The sequence below is a fragment of the Rhipicephalus sanguineus genome, chromosome 7 (genome assembly GCF_013339695.2).
Source record: "Rhipicephalus sanguineus isolate Rsan-2018 chromosome 7, BIME_Rsan_1.4, whole genome shotgun sequence".
NCBI classification, from domain to species: Eukaryota; Metazoa; Arthropoda; class Arachnida; order Ixodida; family Ixodidae; genus Rhipicephalus; species Rhipicephalus sanguineus.
The window spans coordinates 154,607,490-154,617,439 of NC_051182.1; the positions used below are offsets into that span (position 1 = coordinate 154,607,490).

At 45.2% G+C, this 9,950-nt stretch overlaps 1 long non-coding RNA gene across 1 annotated transcript; it reads left to right on the forward strand.

Annotated features, from left to right (window-relative positions):
* Positions 1 to 2,047: 2,047 nt before the first annotated feature.
* LOC119400327 (uncharacterized) lies at positions 2,048 to 9,477 on the forward strand. Its single transcript, XR_005185050.2, has 2 exons — positions 2,048 to 2,569; positions 9,158 to 9,477. It is a non-coding gene; the product is annotated as an uncharacterized LOC119400327 (long non-coding RNA).
* The last annotated feature ends 473 nt before the right edge of the window (positions 9,478 to 9,950 follow it).

Sequence of the window (9,950 nt, forward strand, 5' to 3'; positions counted from 1 at the left end):
GCATGATCCATTTCCTCGGGGTCTCAGTAAAATTACAATGATTTATAGCGTAGTGGGTTCCTCGCAAGTGCACTTTTATTGGTTGCCAAGGAAGCCCATAAGCGCATGAGCCATAATTCTTCATCGTCATCAGTCGTCGCGTCAACAAAGTGCACATAATGCCTTACACACGTGTAGCTGGTGCCTCGCTTCTTCGCAGAATGACGAATAATGTCTCAGTAGGTGCTTCCCAACTTGACAAAAATTGTGATTTATGGCGTAGTGGGTACCATTCTAGTGTACTTCTATTGTAGCGCCAAGAGAGCTTACAACGGGCTCTAGAAACGCCGCTCTTCGAGCTTTCGCTGTGACTGTGCTGCGATTTCAGCGCAGGCCTGGCGTTTTTTTTATTACGACATAGAAATGAAGTCTCACTAAAAAAAACGCAGTGGCATAGCTCTTCGTGCGTGACCTGACTCGAACTTGTGGGATCTTTAACAGTATCGTAGTATCTTAGGTGAATTATGAGACAGCGGGAGCTGTGGTCACGGCACTCTTTTTCACATATCAATGATTTCGTTTGTTACTTTCGTAGAACAAGAGACTGCTTACTTAATATACATCACGTGCTTTTGTAGTTTGGATGCAAATTATGAGCAGTGTAATTTAGGACTTGTGAATCCACGCTGGTGTTGTCGAAACACCTGTCCTATGTTTCCTCTGGAGTGTTATTGCAATTACCTCAGCAGGCGTTCAAATAAACGAGAGCACGATAACGTAAGAGATGCTTTACGTAAATTGCAAAACCGTAATTTCTCAGTACACCATAAACTTTGAGATAAATTTCGTGGTTCCTGGCGGGCGCGTCACCAGCTTCGCGAACAACGCACAGTCGCAAGATCTTGCCCGTATCCCTTAAGCTTAAGCTTGGCCCCGCTAAATATAAGTTGAAGATAGACTACCTAAGCAACAATTTTTGTCAAGTGATGCAATCGCATGATCAATCATTTATTTCGTACCCCCGTTTTGCCTTTCAGAAGACTCAACTGGAAAATTTGGTTGTACACTGAAGTACGTGCAACGCTGTGTAAAGAGCGTGTTGCCGAAAGGATAATAGCAATATTATCTGGGGATTTACGTCCCAAAACAAGTATATGATTATGAGGCACGCCGCTGTGGAGGGCTCTGGAAATTTTGAACATCTGGTGTTCTTTAATGTGCACTGACATCGCACAGCACACGGACCTATAAGAATTAGTTCCCATCTAAAGCTGACCGCGGCGGCAGGGATCGATCCCGCGACCTTCGAGTCGGCAGCCGAGCACCGTAACAACTCTACCATTATGGCGGGCGAACATCAAAGATATTTTCATATTGGGTAATTATTTGAGGAGGCTAGAAACATTTTCACTGCAATGTACTTGTCAGCGCTTGCAGAACCAAACCATTCACGCTACGCGTCCTATTTGGTTTTCATTACTGCCACTTAGAGAAAATCGTTTAACCCACTCGTACTACTCAAATCGTAAGCAAATGCCAGCCGGTGCCTCTAGAAATAAAAACAACGCAAAGGACAGAGGACCAGTAAAAGAAGGGCACAGGCTACAGAGCTGTTGTCTGTGTCCTTGTTTCTCTGGTATTCTGTCTTTTGAGCTGTTTTTATTTCTGATATGTCGTACCAGCTCGACTAGACATACACTTCAGTGTCTCTAAATAACTTTATGCTGATTGTTATTAAGTTGTTTGTTGTTAGGTTCCAATTTCGTAACGTTTTCATAGCTATGCGATATGGCCACATAGGAGGTGCGTCACGTACTTCAATACAAAATCATGTGCTTCCTGTGTCGTGTGCGTCATGTGCTTTAAATAAAAAGCTTTCAACTGAGAAAAAAACGCAGTCGAACAACGTGTGCAATTATATGCGCTGTCTTGTTCACGAAAGAGAGTGCGAAAGCATGCGAAAACCTGCTTTTATTGTGGTACACCCTTTTGCTTTCCATAGCGCTTGCGTAAAGGACTGTTCTCTCACCTTGGTAAGAAAACAGTCTGTAGCTGCGTCATGGCACAGCTACGGCGTGAGCTATTGTTTCTCGGGAATCATTTTACCTTCGGCAACAGTACATTGGAAAGCACGTGAACGCAGTTAAAAGTGGAAAAGGGTACAACTTCGAGGCTGTAAAGGATGACCTGCCAGCAGGAGGATAATGCGAATTTTTTCATAGAAAGCAGCTGCAGGCGAAGTGCTGCCGAAAAGAAAGGTATTTTGTGGAAGCTCACTTGCTTTTTGACGATGTCATTTTTCAGCACATTCAGGCTGAGCCGTGGAAAGTGACCGCCAAAGGAGCACCGCACGGCAACTTCAATATGAGCACAGTGGCGGTTTCAAATCTTTTACTTCTAGTTCTCACAAATGCGATTGCGCTGACCGTTAGAGCGGCAGAAATCCCTGCACCTAACTTGCCAGTGACAAGCGGTGGTGAGCCAAGTAGTGCTCGGGGGAGCAATTCGGTGCTGCCAGGCCTTCCAAAACCCGGTATGACCGGTAATGAGCTGCCGCCAGGAGGTGGTTTACCAAGTTCTGCTCGGAATGGTAAGGCATTTCATGGCACGTATTTGGTTTTATGACAATTCTGCGAATGCATTCTTATTTTCTGAGTTTCATTTTTGTCACTTAGAATGTTACTTTACAGAAAAAAATCATTTTATTTCGCGTTGAGCTGCATATGAATATGTTGTGTTAAGAATTGCAGAAAGTTGAACTAGTTGGTAAAGATTCATGGTACAAACAGGTAGGCGTTCAAGCACGGACAGAACAGCAAAGATAACGACAGCACAAACCCCGACTATTAACTGTCAACTGCTGATGAATTGAATTGATAGTCGGCGTTTTTGTTGCCTTGATCTCATGTGTCCGTGCTTGCACACCCACGTTTTTGTAACGATCTCCATGCCATCCTGGTGAGATGATACGCAAAAAGCGCTGAGTCTCATGCTAACAGCAGTACATGTGAACATATCTGTATTACACGCGGGTATTCGAGTCCAATATTAAAAAATTATGAGCATCCGCAACCGCGAACCGACTAGGGAAATAATATCCCACCATGCGCAGCTGAGATATCGTTCTGTTTTACGTGTTTATACAAATTTTCGTGTTTATACAAAAGACAGCATATTATTCCACAAACTCACAAGGGCATCCAAATTGAGTAGAAGTACATCTACAAATATTGAGGCTCTGCCGTCCGACGTTAAAGGTCTAGCGCTGGCGTTGCAATGATTGGTCGGTGTTCGAATGATACGTGTGTGTAACATGTGCCACCCCGCAGCCTGCAATACAAGTCCTTCTGTGTAGGAGAATCATGCCTTAGGCAGCAGCTATCAGGCGTCCTAAAAGGGTCGTGCGATGAGCGCTGTCAGTCTTGTTTCGTTGAGGCCGCTGGTCGCTGAATATAAAAATTCAAGCACGGCTGGACTTGAGGGAGGAGATGGGCGCTCTGTCTTGTCTCTACGCTAGTGCAGCCACGATACTAGTGGCTCCGATTTTGATGACTAATGCTCTTATCAGAGCACACAGACAGACAGTTTATCATCAGGACCACGAGGGTCCTTACCGCAGAGTGTGTGTCTACGCTGCGCTATGGCAAGTATTAGACGGCAGGACCCAACCCAGCTCTACCAGGGAGACAAGTCAGAGTACTGTTGATGCTTATACATTTGTTAGGTTGTTTCGTTTCGGTCAACTGCACTCCACACAACTGGGAAAACTCTAACCCTCCGCGCGTGGTCGGCGCATGCATCCTGAGCTAGACAAAATGATTACGACAGCGTCGACTACAATGAACGCAACATTGTAGCCTCTATAAGTTGCTTTCGCACTAGATAGACTCCTCTGGCTAACGACACCGAATACAGTTAGTGAGATTTGATGCGCGATTTTCGATCAGCAGAAACCCTTCAGTCGTGGTGCCGTAATTCTGGCACGACCCACCTGCCCTGAAAACCTTCGCTTCGTTTGATGTCGGCGTTTGTTCCAGAGCCATGTGTCTGCAGGCGCATCATAGCCCTAGTCGCTTGCGCCAAAAACCTGTTTAGCGCCCACAACAACACGCGATGGGCTGTAAATTCTCCCCTACTTTCTATTTCCTTCTGAACCACTATATTTTATATGTTTCAATGTTTTCGATAATAAATTTTACTGACAGCCATCGCTTCTCCTCGTCTCTTTGTCCGTTGTAGTAGTTGCACTGTACTTCCCGAAAGATGATGATGATAGACGGGTTTTAGTGGCGCAAGGGCCAGGCTTGGCAAGAGAGCGCCAGAAAGCCTTTGATTTCAATGGCATAATAAAATATTCGTGGTAGATGAAACACGGCTGCATAGTGGCTTAAAATCAATCGCAAGGGAGGGCGTAAAACTACTTATAGCTAATAACTTTATGTTAACGATTATTTTATTGGAGCGTTTTATGATTGGGAGCACTGCTTCTGAATGAGTTATAAAATAAAAGCAGCTCTTTAACAGTAGCACCATCGCCTCATCAGTGCCCTTGCACGCAAGGGTCCAGAGGCATATGCTGTACAAATGCTAACCTCGTAACAGTGGCCTCAAGAGCGGGGCAGTGCTTCGAGTTTCTAGGCCCGATAACTCGCAAGGAACAGGTATCATTGAGAAAATTTAGGACACGTCTCGAAGACGTCTCGGTAAAAAATGGTTCACTGAAATGTAGACGTTTGGCTCATTTGATAGGGAAAGGCTGAGCCTTGCCGTCTTACCATCTTTCAGCCCGTTCACCTTTTTTTTTTTAGCCGGCACATTGAACTAATTCTTGTTCGGCTGTTTTTCTTGTTGATCTACTTTTCTTGTTGGGCTGTAAAGTCTGTCTGTCAGTGTATCCTTCCTTCTGGCCAGCTCCGTATGTCTGCCTGTCCGTGTGTTGACAAAGACGAGAAATCGTTGCTTAAGTAATGTCGCTGAGCCAACTTTTCGACATGTCTACTTGTCTTTATCAGGGCACCAACTGCATTCCTTAGCGGCATTTTTATGTACAATTTGCTCACTCTCCGCAAAACACCACCCTTACAGTGCAGAAAAGGAGACAAGCGCATTAAAGAAACAGAAGAAATTGAGGTGTGCCATTCAAGATAGATATGCATGCGTGACTAAGGGAGGCTCGCAGTTGTGTAACAAAGGAAAAGTGTCGGCATTAGGGTCATAGAAGGGGTGAACACTGATGTGGGTGTCTTTTTTTTTTTGACAGAGAGGGCACTGGTGCTGCCCCTAGGACTGCGGAAAAAAGCACATTTTTTCCCCTTCCGCCCGATAACTATATCACACATTAGGCAGCAACAAACAATGACAACAGCGTTAGGGTATGGGTCATCAAAAAGCACAAAAAGAAAAACAACCTGGCAGAAGAAATGCTTAAGTCTACGAGATGTGTCGATGATTTTTCTATTTTCTTATCTTATAATGACAACCTGGCACTGGTGTCTGACCAATTATTGAGCAACTTCAAAGCTTGTGATAGCGCCCTGCCATTTACACATTACCTTCTTATTGCTAATGCCATAAGGATTTTATATCTTTTGCTTAATTACTTGCCGTGACGATGGCTATGTGTGCTGGTGCTCATAACCTAGATGTAAAAAAGCCTTGTTACTTTGCTCGTCCGCCCCTTCGCAAGTTGTTAAGAGCGGAATAGTGAAGAGTTGTTTTCGTAATGCACTGCAAAAGAGTTGCCGACTCTTTTGACTTGAGGAAAAATTTGCAGCGAAAAATAACACAAGGACGAGAAGGGAGGACACAACACGTGCGCCCTTCTCGTCCTTGTGTTATTTTGCGCTGCAAATTTTTCCTAATGTCTTACCAACAAGGCCGAATTTCTCCCCTTTTGACTTGAGTTTCGACTGTCAGTTCGTGCGTTTGGAAGCAGCTGGTTGCCGAAACAGGTGCTGGTAGCTATTGCAGAAACACTGTTGCAAGAAAAGTAAAAGGCCGGTGAAGAAATGTGCAGAAAGAACAGATGTTCAGGGGAACAGTTTTGTAGTAACGATTATTCAAATAAGGTTTCTCTCAATCCTAAAAATGCTGCTATGAGGCAGGGCGTAAAAGTTGTTTTTGTCTGTCCTTTGCAAAATTTTAACTGTGTTCACGTGTCACTCGCGGCAGCAGTAGAACACCGGTGTGCTCTATTCAGCATGAAAACTGGCACACGTCCTGCGCTACACGTGCGGTGCATCGAATACCGTTAACTTGTGAAAAAGATTACTTGGCCAAACTGGCCGATGTTTGAATGATAGGCTGCGCGAGCACTCCGTGAACACTGCGTGAACACTTCGTACGGGGCTAATCTGCCAGACCATTCACGCAATTGTGGCTGCGTTCCGTTATTATCTAAAGTCAGGATTCTTGTAGTAGGCGTAGGCAGGGTGCAACTCGAAATCCCCAAAGCTTATCACATCGGCATGCAGGGTGACAGTTGTGTGAGCACTACTTCGACTTCATTAATACAGAAGAAACTTAGGTTTCTCTCATTATGTCGTTAGCGTCTCGATTTTAAATGCTAAGCATTTCTTTGTGTACCAAAGACATTTTGAGAGTTTCTATCTATCCATCTAGCCACCTACATCTGGACGCTCTCATGGTAGTCTGCTTAACTTGACACATACCATTATTGGCATAAGTGGACACACGAGTGTACGCTGTACACGATTAACAGGTCATCATAGGCGTGCGCAGGGTTCCCCCATTAGGGGGGCGAAGTCGAAGCGAAGCACCCCCCCCGCCTCGTCGGTTAAGTTAGATTGAAAAAAAAACAAACCTTGCTAGGGATGTAAATATGAAAATGAAGCGATGTGACCTGCCCTTGGTTCCCAGCTTTCCGGGATTAAAAATGGGAAGTAAATAGCTCTTCGAATGCAACATCAGTGGTCCACGGCAGCCATTATTGTAAAAAATATGCATGACCCTAACCTTGCACTTTAAATAATGACGGGACAGGTCCGACTGAGTAAAGGTATGGAACAAACTTGGCGCCCCCCTTAGGTGATTAGAGCAGCGACGCCCCTCCGTCTACCCTGCCACCCTCGAGCGCACGCCTATGCAGGTCACCACATGAATAACGTGATATGGCTGTCGCGTACGTCATGAAACCCTTTCTCTCAGTCACGCGTGGCGCACAACCGTTTAACTTGGCCTTTGGAATACAGGTATGCGCCACACGTAATTTCCGGTCCATATCAACTCAGTTAATGCCAGAACGAACTTTGAAAATTTTAAAGCGATATTGTTAAGGAGCCCTTGTCGCAAAAGATGTGGTGCCTGCGTTGGGAACGTTTTGGACGCAAGAAATAAAGATCACAATTTTAGCTAGAATCGAATCCAGGCAATATGCGTGGCAGTGGAGTATTCTACCGCAGAGCCATGCTAGTACTTGTGACTACGTCGGGGAAAGACCTTGTACTGGTGTCATGTCGGGGCAACGCCATTCGTGGTTGCAGTGCTGTGCAACCGCTTTTAAAACAATGAAATAAACATTTCATATGCACTCCTATTTCTCCGCAAGATAGAGTCAACCGTTGCTCGGCCCCGGAGGTATACTCCGACAATAGCTACTTATGATACGCTGAGATCTCACTGTAGCATGCACTACGTTTCCATAAAACGGACGTCTATGCTCTAACGCGAGAGCCGGTGTTACGTGGCATTATTAAGTACTCTTTGGGTGTCAGTAGAGTCGATGTGCTTCGTAAGCCAACGATATGCGCACTAGTCAAAGAGCAGAGAGAGGACGATCCACCTAGCAACACTGGCCTCAAAAGAGGAAAAAAATGCGTCATAGGCTCCTGCTCTTTATTACTTCGCATGACATCGGCTCCCACAATGCCTGCAATCTGCCGCAACTTTTTATTGGGATAGCAATTATATGGACAGTCTTGACGGGTTTTTGCCGTCGCCGTTGCCGTCGCCGATGCCGTCATGCCCTTCCGGTATGAAGTCCAAATTGATAAGATCCCCCCCCCCATGCATTGTATATTCTACCGCGGGTAAAAGCGCGCTAGCGGGGCCGACGAACGCGGGCGAAGCAGAGATGAAACGAACCAGCCCATTTCCGTCGCTCGGAGGGTGCATGAGATAACATCACCCCGCTCGGGAGGCCTGCCGTTGCAGCAGACAGGAAACGCCCCGCCCGTCTTTAACGACTATGAAAATACGCGAGGTGGGGGCGGGGTTGTCGCGCGAGCAGCCACTTTGAACTTTCAATCGACGGGCACGGTAGCGATCGCTGGCGCGCGCGCTATGTCGACAGCCACCACAGCGGGCGGCTCGTATACCCTTCTACGTGCTGCGATCTCAACGCGAAGTGACTATGCGGAAAGCATCTCACCCTGGAGCGGCTGTATTCTCTTACACCAGCGTTTTGTAGCTATGCGAGATCGGATACAAGACAGTTAGCTGCCAGCCTACTTCGTGCAACACTACAATTTGTTGCTATCGCATTCATTGCTTCGCCTTCGCGGTTAAACTGACTTTTTTTCAGTAGCTACTTTTGTTATATTTTTGTTTTAACAGCGCATGCGCTCCAGGTTTTCTTGGAAGATGGTGCCTGTTAATGAAGAACTGTTGCTAGTCCAGTCGTTGTATGTACAACTTCTCTCCTTTGTCCTCCATCCTTTTGACTGGTTCGTTCTTTCAGCGTTATATACCAAGTGACCCAGACTTCAACCTTACTTTAAGTAAAGGTCGTAGTTATGTACCTACTATAACGAGCAGATTCAAAAGCTCCCTTTGAAGCGCTTGTGTTTATCGGCCGTAGTGTACTGAACTTGCGAATGAGATAAGATTGTATGTTGTCTCTGGGAGAGTGGGTTCTTGACTGCAGTTAAGCTTATGTTATTGAAATTGCGACTTGCGACATTGAAGTGCCGCGTCGCTGCCTCTGGTACTTTGCTCACCATGTTTGTGCGACGTCCGTTTAAATTAAATTTATTTGCTTTGTTCGATTGAATGAACGTGCGCACTGATACCTGAAGTTTTATTATTCAGCAGGAAATGCGAGTGAATGGAAGCCCATGAAAATGGGGGTCAAACTATGATATGAAGAATATTTATGGAAGCAAAATTTTTTTGCTTTATTACAATTTTTCAATAATATATTGCAATTTTTAATTTGCAGTCTGTGGAAAATTCCAAAAATACGAGAGCTGCAGTGGGCGCAAGAAAAGGAATTGCGGAGAGAGAAACTGCAAGAATCGGTTCAAGCTGCGTCGACAGTGTAACAGAAAATGTGTACCCGGGTGCTACTGTCGTAGCGGCCTTTATCGAAACGATGACGGCCGCTGTGTTAGCTTCTTCAAATGTGGAAGCTGGATCAAGTCCTTCAAGGAAAAGTTTGAAAAAATATTCAAGGGTCGTGCTGAGTAGCCCTCGCCAGTCTATTCGCGCATGGGTCTTCCAGATAACACCATTTATATTTGTGGCGATGTGAAATAGCGATTACTACGAAAAACTGCGCAAAATAAACAGGGACAAATGAGACACACGCACAAGCGCGTTTGTGCGTGTGTCTGCGCTTGTGCGTTCTGCGCTTGTGCGTGTGTCTCACTTGTCCCTGTTTATTTTGCGCAGTTTTTCGTAGTAATGGAGTACCAACTCGCCCAACACTCAGTCCTCTGAAATAGCGAGAAGAGCTGTTTTTAACAATAAAAATGCTAATCAACACGTGAAGCACTCCTCTGTCTCTATTCTCACTTACTAGTTATGTTAGCTATTATGTTTCACACGAACATTCTTTGGATCAAGGCTGCTCAAAATGACAGCTTATACTCAGTTTTACTTGTATACGCTGAGAAGTTCCTAACATACACAGGTTAAAAAAAAAAGTCGCATGAGATGTAGTTATAACAAAAGAGTGAGCATTAAAGACGTCTGTAATTTTCACCCTATAGCACACTTGCTTCCATGGTAAC